This window comes from Carassius gibelio, chromosome B6 (assembly GCF_023724105.1).
Source record: "Carassius gibelio isolate Cgi1373 ecotype wild population from Czech Republic chromosome B6, carGib1.2-hapl.c, whole genome shotgun sequence".
In the NCBI taxonomy this organism is placed as follows: Eukaryota; Metazoa; Chordata; class Actinopteri; order Cypriniformes; family Cyprinidae; genus Carassius; species Carassius gibelio.
This window is the reverse complement of record NC_068401.1, coordinates 14403094-14412533: the sequence shown is the minus strand read 5'-3', so window position 1 is coordinate 14412533 and position 9440 is coordinate 14403094. Positions and strand designations below refer to the sequence as shown.

Here is a 9440-nt window from a genome sequence, read left to right as displayed (position 1 = left end):
AGCAAAAAAGCTAAACTATTTTGCTTAAACTCAGCAAACAGTGCTTGGAGATGCTGGGGATTGAACCCAGGACCTCATACATGCGAAGCATGCGCTCTACCACTGAGCTACATCCCCTGTTTTTGAGCAGCATTGCTGCTTCTTTGTTCAACAAACACTAACAATCCAGTAGTGTAACACTAGAGCAAAGAAGCAAATTAAAATTTGCTTTTTACTCAGCAAACAGTGTTTGGAGATGCTGTGGATTGAACCCAGGACCTCAAACATGCAAAGCATGCGCTCTACCACTGAGCTACATCCCCACATTTCAATCATCCTTGCTGCTTCTTTGTGTAACAAACAGTAACAATCGAGTCGTGTAACACTTCAGAGAAAAGAAGCCACTTTTCACTTTCTTAATCTCACATGAAAGTCATTAAACAGTGCTTGGAGATGCTGGGGATTGTACCCAGGACCTCATACATGCAAAGCATGCGCTCTACCACTGAGCTATATCCCCACGTTTTGAGCAGCTTTGCTGCTTCTTTGTTCAACAAACACTAACAATCCAGTAGTGTAACACTAGAGCAAAGAAGCAAATTAAAATTTGCTTTTTACTCAGCAAACAGTGTTTGGAGATGCTGGGGATTGAACCCAGGACCTCATACATGCAAAGCATGCGCTCTACCACTGAGCTACATCCCCACATTTCAATCATCCCTGCTGCTTCTTTGTGTAACAAACAGTAACAATCGAGTCGTGTAACAATTCAGAGAAAAGACGCCACTTTTATCTTTCTTAATCTCACATGAAAGTCAATAAACAGTGCTTGGAGATGCTGGGGATTGAACACAGGACCTCATACATGCGAAGCATACGCTCTACCACTGAGCTACATCCCCACTTTTTGAGCAGCATTGCTTCATCTTTGTTCAACAAACACTAACAATCCAGTAGTGTAACACTAGAGCAAAGAAGCAAATTAAAATTTGCTTTTTACTCAGCAAACAGTGTTTGGAGATGCTGTGGATTGTACCCAGGACCTCATACATGCAAAGCATGCGCTCTACCACTGAGCTATATCCCCACGTTTTGACCAGCTTTGCTGCTTCTTTGTTCAACAAACACTAACAATCCAGTAGTGTAACACTAGAGCAAAGAAGCAAATTAAAATTTGCTTTTTTCTCAGCAAACATTGTTTGGAGATGCTGGGGATTGAACCCAGGACCTCATACATGCAAAGCATGCGCTCTACCACTGAGCTACATCCCCACATTTCAATCATACCTGCTGCTTCTTTGTGTAACAAACAGTAACAATCGAGTCGTGTAACACTTCAGAGAAAAGAAGCCACTTTTCTCTTTCTTAATCTCACATGAAAGTCATTAAACAGTGCTTGGAGATGCTGGGGATTGAACCCAGGACCTCATATATGCGAAGCATGCGCTCTACCACTGAGCTACATCCCCACTTTTTGAGCAGCATTGCTGCTTCTTTGTTCAACAAACACTAACAATCCAGTAGTGTAACACTATAGCAAAGAAGCAAATTTAAATTTGCTTTTTACTCAGCGAACAGTGTTTGGAGATGCTGGGGATTGAACCCAGGACCTCATACATGCAAAGCATGCGCTCTACCACTGAGCTAGATCCCCATATTTTGAGCAGCATTGCTGCTTCTTTGTTCAACAAACACTAACAATCCAGTAGTGAAACACTAGAGCAAAGAAGCAAAATTATTTTGCTTAAACTCAGCAAACAGTTCTTGGAGATGCTAGGGATTGAACCCAGGACCTCACACATGCAAAGCATGTGCTCTAACACTGAGCTACATCCCCATATTTTGAGCAGCATTGTTGCTTCTTTGTTCAACAAACACTAACAATCCAGTAGTGTAACACTAGAGCAAAGAAGCAAAATTATTTTGCTTAAACTCAGCAAACAGTGCTTGGGGATGCTGGGCAAATACATGCAAAAGAGGCAATCTACCTCTGAGCTACATCCCCATTTAACATAAAACTTTGCTGCTTTTTTCTTTTACAAACACTATCAATCTAGTCATGTAAGAATTTAGGGGAAAGAAGCAACATATTTTTTCTTAATCTCACATGAAAGTTATTAAACATTGCTTGGAGATAGGACCCAGGACCTCATACATGCTAAGCATGCGCTCTACCACTGAGCTACATCCGCATGTTATGAGCAGCATTGCTGCTTCTTTGTTCAAAAAACACTAACAATCCAGTAGTGTAACACTAGAGCAAAGAAGCTAAACTATTTTGCTTAAACTCAGCAAACAGTGCTTGGAGATGCTGGGTATTGAACCCAGGACCTCATACATGCAAAGCATGCGCTCTACCACAGAGCTACATCCCCACATTTCAATCAGCCCTGCTGCTTCTTTGTGTAACAAACAGTAACAATCGAGTCATGTAACACTTCAGAGAAAAGAAGCCACTTTTCTCTTTCTTAATCTCACATGAAAGTCATTAAACAGTGCTTGGAGATGCTGGGGATTGAACCCAGGACCTCATACATGCAAAGCATGCGCTCTACCACTGAGCTACATCCCCATATTTTGAGCAGCATTGCTGCTTCTTTGTTCAACAAACACTAACAATCCAGTAGTGTAACACTAGAGCAAAAAAGCTAAACTATTTTGCTTAAACTCAGCAAACAGTGCTTGGAGATGCTGGGTATTGAACCCAGGACCTCATACATGCAAAGCATGCGCTCTACCACTGAGCTACATCCCCACGTTTCGATCAGCCCTGCTGCTTCTTTGTGTAACAAAGTCGTGTCGAGTCGTGTAACACTTCAGAGAAAAGAAGCCACTTTTCTCTTTCTTAATCTCACATGAAAGTCATTAAACAGTGCTTGGAGATGCTGGGGATTGAACCCAGGACCTCATACATGCGAAGCATGCGCTCTACCACTGAGCTACATCCCCACATTTCAATCAGCCCTGCTGCTTCTTTGTGTAACAAACAGTAACAATCGAGTCGTGTAACACTTCAGAGAAAAGAAGCCACTTTTCTCTTTCTTAATCTCACATGAAAGTCATTAAACAGTGCTTGGAGATGCTGAGGATTGAACCCAGGTCCTCATAAATGCAAAGCGTGCGCTCTACCACTGAGCTAGATCCCCTCGCTTTGAGCAGCTTTGCTGCTTCTTTGTTCAACAAACACTAACAATCCAGTAGTGTAACACTAGAGCAAAGAAGCAAATTTAAATTTGCTTTTTACTCAGCAAACAGTGTTTGGAGATGCTGGGGATTGAACCCAGGACCTCATACATGCAAAGCATGCGCTCTACCACTGAGCTACATCCCCAAATTTCAATCAGCCCTGCTGCTTCTTTGTGTAACAAACAGTAACAATCCAGTCGTTTAACAATTCAGAGAAAAGAAGCCACTTTTATCTTTCTTAATCTCACATGAAAGTCATTAAACAGTGCTTGGAGATGCTGGCGATTGAACCCAGGACCTCATACATGCGACGCATGCGCTCTACCACTGAGCTACATGCCCACTTTTTGAGCAGCAGTGCTGCTTCTTTGTTCAAGAAACACTAACAATCCAGTAGTGTAACACTAGAGCAAAGAAGCAAATTAAAATTTGCTTTTTACTCAGCAAACAGTGTTTGGAGATGCTGGGGATTGAACCCAGGACCTCATACATGCAAAGCATGCGCTCTACCACTGAGCTACATGCCCACATTTCACTCATCCCTGCTGCTTCTTTGTGTAACAAACAGTAAAAATCGAGTCGCGTAACACTTCAGAGAAAAGAAGCCACTTTTCTCTTTCTTAATCTCACATGAAAGTCATTAAACAGTGCTTGGAGATGCTAGGGATTGAACCCAGGACCTCACACATGCAAAGCATGTGCTCTAACACTGAGCTACATCCCCATATTTTGAGCAGCATTGCTGCTTCTTTGTTCAACAAACACTGACAATCCAGTAGTTTAACACTAGAGCAAAGAAGCAGAATTATTTTGCTTAAACTCAGCAAACAGTGCTTGGGGATGCTGGGCAAATACATGCAAAAGAGGCAATCTACCTCTGAGCTACATCCCCATTTAACATAGAACTTTGCTGCTTCTTTCTTTTACAAACACTATCAATCTAGTCATGTAAGAATTTAGGGGAAAGAAGCAACATATTTTTTCTTAATCTCACATGAAAGTCATTAAACATTGCTTGGAGATGCTGGGGATTGGACCCAGGACCTCATACATGCTAAGCATGCGCTCTACCACTGAGCTACAACCCCATGTTATGAGGAGCATTGCTGCTTCTTTGTTCAACAAACACTAACAATCCAGTAGTGTAACACTAGAGCAAAGAAGCTAAACTTTTTTGCTTAAACTCAGCAAACAGTGCTTGGAGATGCTGGGTATTGAATCCAGGACCTCATACATGCAAAGCATGCGCTCTACCACTGAGCTACATACCCACATTTCAGTCAGCCCTGCTGCTTTTTTGTGTAACAAAGTCGTGTCGAGTCGTGTAACACTTCAGAGAAAAGAAGCCACTTTTCTCTTTCTTAATCTCACATGAAAGTCATTAAACATTGCTTGGAGATAATGGGGATTGGACCCAGGACCTCATACATGCGAAGCATGCGCTCTACCACTGAGCTACATACCCACTTTTTGAGCAGCTTTGCTGCTTCTTTGTTCAACAAACACTAACAATCCAGTAGTGTAACAATTCAGAGAAAAGAAGCCACTTTTCTCTTTCTTAATCTCACATGAAAGTCATTAAACTGTGCTTGGAGATGCTGGGGATTGAACCCAGGACCTCATACATGCGAAGCATGCTCTCTACCACTGAGCTAGATCCCCACTTTTTGAGCAGCATTGCTGCTTCTTTGTTCAACAAACACTAACAATCCAGTAGTGAAACGCTAGAGCAAAGAAGCAAAATTATTTTGCTTAAACTCAGCAAACAGTGCTTGGGGATGCTGGGCAAATACATGCAAAAGAGGCAATCTACCTCTGAGCTACATCCCCATTTAACATAGAACTTTGCTGCTTCTTTCTTTTACAAACACTATCAATCTAGTCATGTAAGAATTTAGGGGAAAGAAGCAACATATTTTTTTCTTAATCTCACATGAAAGTCATTAAACATTGCTTGGAGATGCTGGGGATTGGACCCAGGACCTCATACATGCTAAGCATGCGCTCTACCACTGAGCTACATCCCCAGGTTATGAGCAGCATTGCTGCTTCTTTCTTCAACAAACACTAACAATCCAGTAGTGTAACACTAGAGCAAAGAAGCTAAACTATTTTGCTTAAACAGTGCTTGGAGATGCTGGGTATTGAACCCAGGACCTCATACATGCAAAGCATGCGCTCTACCACTGAGCTACATCTCCACATTTCAATCAGCCCTGCTGCTTCTTTGTGTAACAAACAGTAACAATCGAGTCGTGTAACACTTCAGAGAAAAGAAGCCACTTTTCTCTTTCTTAATCTCACATGAAAGTCATTAAACAGTGCTTGGAGATGCTGGGGATTGAACCCAGGACCTCATACATGCAAAGCATGCGCTCTACCACTGAGCTACATCCCCACGTTTTGAGCAGCTTTGCTGCTTCTTTGTTCAACAAACACTAACAATCCATTAGTGAAACACTAGAGCAAAGAAACAAAATTATTTTGCTTAAACTCAGCATGCAGTGTTTGGAGATGCGGGGATTGAACCCAGGACCTCATACATGCAAAGCATGCGCTCTACTACTGAGCTACATCCCCACATTTCAATCACCACTGCTGCTTCTTTGTGTAACAAACAGTAACAATCCAGTCGTGTAACACTTCAGAGAAAAGAAGCCACTTTTCTCTTTCTTAATCTCACATGAAAGTCATTAAACAGTGCTTGGAGATGCTGGGGATTGAACCCAGGACCTCATACATGCAAAGCATGCGCTCTACCACTGAGCTACATCCCCACTTTTTGAGCAGCTTTGCTGCTTCTTTGTTCAACAAACACTAACAATCCAGTAGTGTAACACTAGAGCAAAGAAGCAAATTTAAATTTGCTTTTTACTCAGCAAACAGTGTTTGGTGATGCTGGGGATTGAACCCAGGACCTCATACATGCAAAGCATGCGCTCTACCACTGAGCTACATCCCCACATTTCAATCAGCCCTGCTGCTTCTTTGTGTAACAAACAGTAACAATCCAGTCGTTTTAACAATTCAGAGAAAAGAAGCCACTTTTCTCTTTCTTAATCTCACATGAAAGTCATTAAACAGTGCTTGGAGATGCTGGGGATTGAACCCAGGACCTCATACATGCGAAGCATGCGCTCTACCACTGAGCTACATCCCCACTTTTTAAGCAGCATTGCTGCTTCTTTGTTCAACAAACACTAACAATCCAGTAGTGAAACACTAGAGCAAAGAAGCAAAATTATTTTGCTTAAACTCAGCAAACAGTGTTTGGAGATGCTGGGGATTGAACCCAGAACCTAATACATGCAAAGCATGCGCTCTACCACTGAGCTACATCCCCACATTTCAAGCATCCCTGCTGCTTCTTTGTGTAACAAACAGTAACAATCGAGTCGTGTAACACTTCAGAGAAAAGAAGCCACTTTTCTCTTTCTTAATCTCACATGAAAGTCATTAAACAGAGCTTGGAGATGCTGGGGATTGAACCCAGGACCTCATACATGCAAAGCATGCGCTCTACCACTGAGCTACATCCCCACGTTTTGAGCGGCTTTGCTGCTTCTTTGTTCAACAAACACTAACAATCCAGTAGTGAAACACTAGAGCAAAGAAACAAAATTATTTTGCTTAAACTCAGCAAACAGTGTTTGGAGATGCTGGGGATTGAACCCAGGACCTCATACATGCAAAGCATGCGCTCTACCACTGAGCTACATCCCCACATTTCAATCAGCCCTGCTGCTTCTTTGTGTAACAAACAGTAACAATCGAGTCGTGTAACACTTCAGAGAAAAGAAGCCACTTTTCTCTTTCTTAATCTCACATGAAAGTCATTAAACAGAGCTTAGAGATGCTGGGGATTGAACCCAGGACCTCATACATGCAAAGCATGCGCTCTACCACTGAGCTACATCCCCACGTTTTGAGCAGCTTTGCTGCTTCTTTGTTCAACAAACACTAACAATCCAGTAGTGAAACACTAGAGCAAAGAAACAAAATTATTTTGCTTAAACTCAGCAAACAGTGTTTGGAGATGCTGGGGATTGAACCCAGGACCTCATACATGCAAAGCATGCACTCTACCACTGAGCTACATCCCCACATTTCAATCAGCCCTGCTGCTTCTTTGTGTAACAAACAGTAACAATCCAGTCGTGTAACAATTGAGAGAAAAGAAGCCACTTTTCTCTTTCTTAATCTCATATGAAAGTCATTAAACAGTGCTTAGAGATGCTGGGGAGTGAACCCAGGACCTCATACATGCGAAGCATGCGCTCTACCACTGAGCTACATCCCCACTTTTTGAGCAGCATTGCTGCTTCTTTGTTCAACAAACACTAACAATCCAGTAGTGAAACACTAGAGCAAAGAAGCAAAATTATTTTGCTTAAACTCAGCAAACAGTGCTTGGGGATGCTGGGCAAATACATGCAAAAGAGGCAATCTACCTATGAGCTACATCCCCATTTAACATAGAACTTTGCTGCTTCTTTCTTTTACAAACACTATCAATCTAGTCATGTAAGAATTTAGGGGAAAGAAGCAACATATTTTTTCTTAATCTCACATGAAAGTCATTAAACATTGCTTGGAGATGCTGGGGATTGGACCCAGGACCTCACACATGCTAAGCATGCGCTCTACCACTGAGCTACATCCCCACGTTTTGAGCAGCTTTGCTGCTTCTTTGTTCAACAAACACTAACAATCCAGTAGTGAAACACTAGAGCAAAGAAACAAAATTATTTTGCTTAAACTCAGCAAACAGTGTTTGGAGATGCTGGGGATTGAACCCAGGACCTCATACATGCAAAGCATGCGCTCTACCACTGAGCTACATTCCCACATTTCAATCAGCCCTGCTGCTTCTTTGTGTAACAAACAGTAACAATCGAGTCGTGTAACACTTCATGGAGAAGAAGCCACTTTTCTCTTTCTTAATCTCACATGAAAGTCATTAAACAGTGCTTGGAGATGCTGGGGATTGAACCCAGGACCTCACACATGCAAAGCATGCGCTCTACCACTGAGCTACATCCCCACATTTCAATCAGCCCTGCTGCTCCTTTGTCTGAAACAGGAACAATCCAGTCGTGTAACAATTCAGAGAAAAGAAGCCACTTTTCTCTTTCTTAATCTCACATGAAAGTCATTAAACAGTGCTTGGAGATGCTGGGGCTTGAACCCAGGACCTCATACACGCGAAGCATGCGCTCTACCACTGAGCTACATCCCCACTTTTTGAGCAGCATTGCTGCTTCTTTGTTCAACAAACACTAACAATCCAGTAGTGAAACACTAGAGCAAAGAAGCAAAATTATCTTGCTTAAACTCAGCAAACAGTGCTTGGAGATGCTAGGGATTGAACCCAGGACCTCACACATTCAAAGCATGCGCTCTAACACTGAGCTACATCCCCATATTTTGAGCAGCATTGCTGCTTCTTTGTTCAACAAACACTAACAATCCAGTAGTGTAACACTAGAGCAAAGAAGCAAAATTATTTTGCTTAAACTCAGCAAACAGTGCTTGGGGATGCTGGGCAAATACATGCAAAAGAGGCAATCTACCTATGAGCTACATCCCCATTTAACATAGAACTTTGCTGCTTCTTTCTTTTACAAACACTATCAATCTAGTCATGTAAGAATTTAGGGGAAAGAAGCAACATATCTTTTCTTAATCTCACATGAAAGTCATTAAACATTGCTTGGAGATGCTGGGGATTGGACCCAGGACCTCATACATGATAAGCATGCGCTCTACCACTGAGCTACATCCCCACATTTCAATCATCCCTGCTGCTTTTTTGTGTAACAAACAGTAACAATCGAGTCGTGTAACACTTCAGAGAAAAGAAGCCACTTTTCTCTTTCTTAATCTCACAAGAAAGTCATTAAACAGTGCTTGGAGATGCTGGGGATTGAACCCAGGACCTCATACATGCAAAGCATGCGCTCTACCACTGAGCTAGATCCCCATATTTTGAGCAGCATTGCTGCTTCTTTGTTCAACAAACACTAACAATCCAGTAGTGTAACACTAGAGCAAAAAAGCTAAACTATTTTGCTTAAACTCAGCAAACAGTGCTTGGAGATGCTGGGGATTGAACCCAGGACCTCATACATGCGAAGCATGCGCTCTACCACTGAGCTACATCCCCTGTTTTTGAGCAGCATTGCTGCTTCTTTGTTCAACAAACACTAACAATCCAGTAGTGTAACACTAGAGCAAAGAAGCAAATTAAAATTTGCTTTTTACTCAGCAAACAG

General features: G+C 42.1%; 35 non-coding genes across 35 annotated transcripts; all 35 read right to left on the bottom strand.

Annotated features, from left to right (window-relative positions):
- Positions 1-45: 45 nt before the first annotated feature.
- Positions 46-117, bottom strand: trnaa-cgc (transfer RNA alanine (anticodon CGC)). The gene has a single exon. It is a non-coding gene; the product is annotated as a tRNA-Ala (tRNA).
- A 113-nt stretch (positions 118-230) lies between these two features.
- trnaa-ugc (transfer RNA alanine (anticodon UGC)) lies at positions 231-302 on the bottom strand. Its single transcript has one exon. It is a non-coding gene; the product is annotated as a tRNA-Ala (tRNA).
- A 125-nt stretch (positions 303-427) lies between these two features.
- trnaa-ugc (transfer RNA alanine (anticodon UGC)) lies at positions 428-499 on the bottom strand. The gene has a single exon. It is a non-coding gene; the product is annotated as a tRNA-Ala (tRNA).
- A 113-nt stretch (positions 500-612) lies between these two features.
- trnaa-ugc (transfer RNA alanine (anticodon UGC)) lies at positions 613-684 on the bottom strand. Its single transcript has one exon. It is a non-coding gene; the product is annotated as a tRNA-Ala (tRNA).
- A 125-nt stretch (positions 685-809) lies between these two features.
- trnaa-cgc (transfer RNA alanine (anticodon CGC)) lies at positions 810-881 on the bottom strand. The gene has a single exon. It is a non-coding gene; the product is annotated as a tRNA-Ala (tRNA).
- Positions 882-1179: 298 nt separating this feature from the next.
- On the bottom strand, positions 1180-1251 carry trnaa-ugc (transfer RNA alanine (anticodon UGC)). Its single transcript has one exon. It is a non-coding gene; the product is annotated as a tRNA-Ala (tRNA).
- A 125-nt stretch (positions 1252-1376) lies between these two features.
- On the bottom strand, positions 1377-1448 carry trnaa-cgc (transfer RNA alanine (anticodon CGC)). Its single transcript has one exon. It is a non-coding gene; the product is annotated as a tRNA-Ala (tRNA).
- A 113-nt stretch (positions 1449-1561) lies between these two features.
- On the bottom strand, positions 1562-1633 carry trnaa-ugc (transfer RNA alanine (anticodon UGC)). Its single transcript has one exon. It is a non-coding gene; the product is annotated as a tRNA-Ala (tRNA).
- A 649-nt stretch (positions 1634-2282) lies between these two features.
- trnaa-ugc (transfer RNA alanine (anticodon UGC)) lies at positions 2283-2354 on the bottom strand. The gene has a single exon. It is a non-coding gene; the product is annotated as a tRNA-Ala (tRNA).
- A 125-nt stretch (positions 2355-2479) lies between these two features.
- Positions 2480-2551, bottom strand: trnaa-ugc (transfer RNA alanine (anticodon UGC)). Its single transcript has one exon. It is a non-coding gene; the product is annotated as a tRNA-Ala (tRNA).
- A 111-nt stretch (positions 2552-2662) lies between these two features.
- Positions 2663-2734, bottom strand: trnaa-ugc (transfer RNA alanine (anticodon UGC)). The gene has a single exon. It is a non-coding gene; the product is annotated as a tRNA-Ala (tRNA).
- Positions 2735-2856: 122 nt separating this feature from the next.
- trnaa-cgc (transfer RNA alanine (anticodon CGC)) lies at positions 2857-2928 on the bottom strand. Its single transcript has one exon. It is a non-coding gene; the product is annotated as a tRNA-Ala (tRNA).
- A 310-nt stretch (positions 2929-3238) lies between these two features.
- trnaa-ugc (transfer RNA alanine (anticodon UGC)) lies at positions 3239-3310 on the bottom strand. The gene has a single exon. It is a non-coding gene; the product is annotated as a tRNA-Ala (tRNA).
- A 310-nt stretch (positions 3311-3620) lies between these two features.
- Positions 3621-3692, bottom strand: trnaa-ugc (transfer RNA alanine (anticodon UGC)). The gene has a single exon. It is a non-coding gene; the product is annotated as a tRNA-Ala (tRNA).
- Positions 3693-4181: 489 nt separating this feature from the next.
- Positions 4182-4253, bottom strand: trnaa-agc (transfer RNA alanine (anticodon AGC)). Its single transcript has one exon. It is a non-coding gene; the product is annotated as a tRNA-Ala (tRNA).
- A 502-nt stretch (positions 4254-4755) lies between these two features.
- Positions 4756-4827, bottom strand: trnaa-cgc (transfer RNA alanine (anticodon CGC)). Its single transcript has one exon. It is a non-coding gene; the product is annotated as a tRNA-Ala (tRNA).
- A 293-nt stretch (positions 4828-5120) lies between these two features.
- On the bottom strand, positions 5121-5192 carry trnaa-agc (transfer RNA alanine (anticodon AGC)). Its single transcript has one exon. It is a non-coding gene; the product is annotated as a tRNA-Ala (tRNA).
- Positions 5193-5294: 102 nt separating this feature from the next.
- Positions 5295-5366, bottom strand: trnaa-ugc (transfer RNA alanine (anticodon UGC)). Its single transcript has one exon. It is a non-coding gene; the product is annotated as a tRNA-Ala (tRNA).
- A 125-nt stretch (positions 5367-5491) lies between these two features.
- trnaa-ugc (transfer RNA alanine (anticodon UGC)) lies at positions 5492-5563 on the bottom strand. Its single transcript has one exon. It is a non-coding gene; the product is annotated as a tRNA-Ala (tRNA).
- A 307-nt stretch (positions 5564-5870) lies between these two features.
- On the bottom strand, positions 5871-5942 carry trnaa-ugc (transfer RNA alanine (anticodon UGC)). The gene has a single exon. It is a non-coding gene; the product is annotated as a tRNA-Ala (tRNA).
- A 113-nt stretch (positions 5943-6055) lies between these two features.
- trnaa-ugc (transfer RNA alanine (anticodon UGC)) lies at positions 6056-6127 on the bottom strand. The gene has a single exon. It is a non-coding gene; the product is annotated as a tRNA-Ala (tRNA).
- A 126-nt stretch (positions 6128-6253) lies between these two features.
- trnaa-cgc (transfer RNA alanine (anticodon CGC)) lies at positions 6254-6325 on the bottom strand. The gene has a single exon. It is a non-coding gene; the product is annotated as a tRNA-Ala (tRNA).
- Positions 6326-6436: 111 nt separating this feature from the next.
- On the bottom strand, positions 6437-6508 carry trnaa-ugc (transfer RNA alanine (anticodon UGC)). The gene has a single exon. It is a non-coding gene; the product is annotated as a tRNA-Ala (tRNA).
- A 125-nt stretch (positions 6509-6633) lies between these two features.
- On the bottom strand, positions 6634-6705 carry trnaa-ugc (transfer RNA alanine (anticodon UGC)). Its single transcript has one exon. It is a non-coding gene; the product is annotated as a tRNA-Ala (tRNA).
- Positions 6706-6816: 111 nt separating this feature from the next.
- trnaa-ugc (transfer RNA alanine (anticodon UGC)) lies at positions 6817-6888 on the bottom strand. Its single transcript has one exon. It is a non-coding gene; the product is annotated as a tRNA-Ala (tRNA).
- Positions 6889-7013: 125 nt separating this feature from the next.
- Positions 7014-7085, bottom strand: trnaa-ugc (transfer RNA alanine (anticodon UGC)). Its single transcript has one exon. It is a non-coding gene; the product is annotated as a tRNA-Ala (tRNA).
- Positions 7086-7196: 111 nt separating this feature from the next.
- trnaa-ugc (transfer RNA alanine (anticodon UGC)) lies at positions 7197-7268 on the bottom strand. The gene has a single exon. It is a non-coding gene; the product is annotated as a tRNA-Ala (tRNA).
- Positions 7269-7393: 125 nt separating this feature from the next.
- Positions 7394-7465, bottom strand: trnaa-cgc (transfer RNA alanine (anticodon CGC)). The gene has a single exon. It is a non-coding gene; the product is annotated as a tRNA-Ala (tRNA).
- Positions 7466-7757: 292 nt separating this feature from the next.
- On the bottom strand, positions 7758-7829 carry trnaa-agc (transfer RNA alanine (anticodon AGC)). Its single transcript has one exon. It is a non-coding gene; the product is annotated as a tRNA-Ala (tRNA).
- A 111-nt stretch (positions 7830-7940) lies between these two features.
- Positions 7941-8012, bottom strand: trnaa-ugc (transfer RNA alanine (anticodon UGC)). The gene has a single exon. It is a non-coding gene; the product is annotated as a tRNA-Ala (tRNA).
- A 125-nt stretch (positions 8013-8137) lies between these two features.
- Positions 8138-8209, bottom strand: trnaa-ugc (transfer RNA alanine (anticodon UGC)). Its single transcript has one exon. It is a non-coding gene; the product is annotated as a tRNA-Ala (tRNA).
- Positions 8210-8332: 123 nt separating this feature from the next.
- trnaa-cgc (transfer RNA alanine (anticodon CGC)) lies at positions 8333-8404 on the bottom strand. Its single transcript has one exon. It is a non-coding gene; the product is annotated as a tRNA-Ala (tRNA).
- A 475-nt stretch (positions 8405-8879) lies between these two features.
- Positions 8880-8951, bottom strand: trnad-auc (transfer RNA aspartic acid (anticodon AUC)). Its single transcript has one exon. It is a non-coding gene; the product is annotated as a tRNA-Asp (tRNA).
- Positions 8952-9076: 125 nt separating this feature from the next.
- trnaa-ugc (transfer RNA alanine (anticodon UGC)) lies at positions 9077-9148 on the bottom strand. The gene has a single exon. It is a non-coding gene; the product is annotated as a tRNA-Ala (tRNA).
- A 111-nt stretch (positions 9149-9259) lies between these two features.
- trnaa-cgc (transfer RNA alanine (anticodon CGC)) lies at positions 9260-9331 on the bottom strand. Its single transcript has one exon. It is a non-coding gene; the product is annotated as a tRNA-Ala (tRNA).
- Positions 9332-9440: the final 109 nt, after the last annotated feature.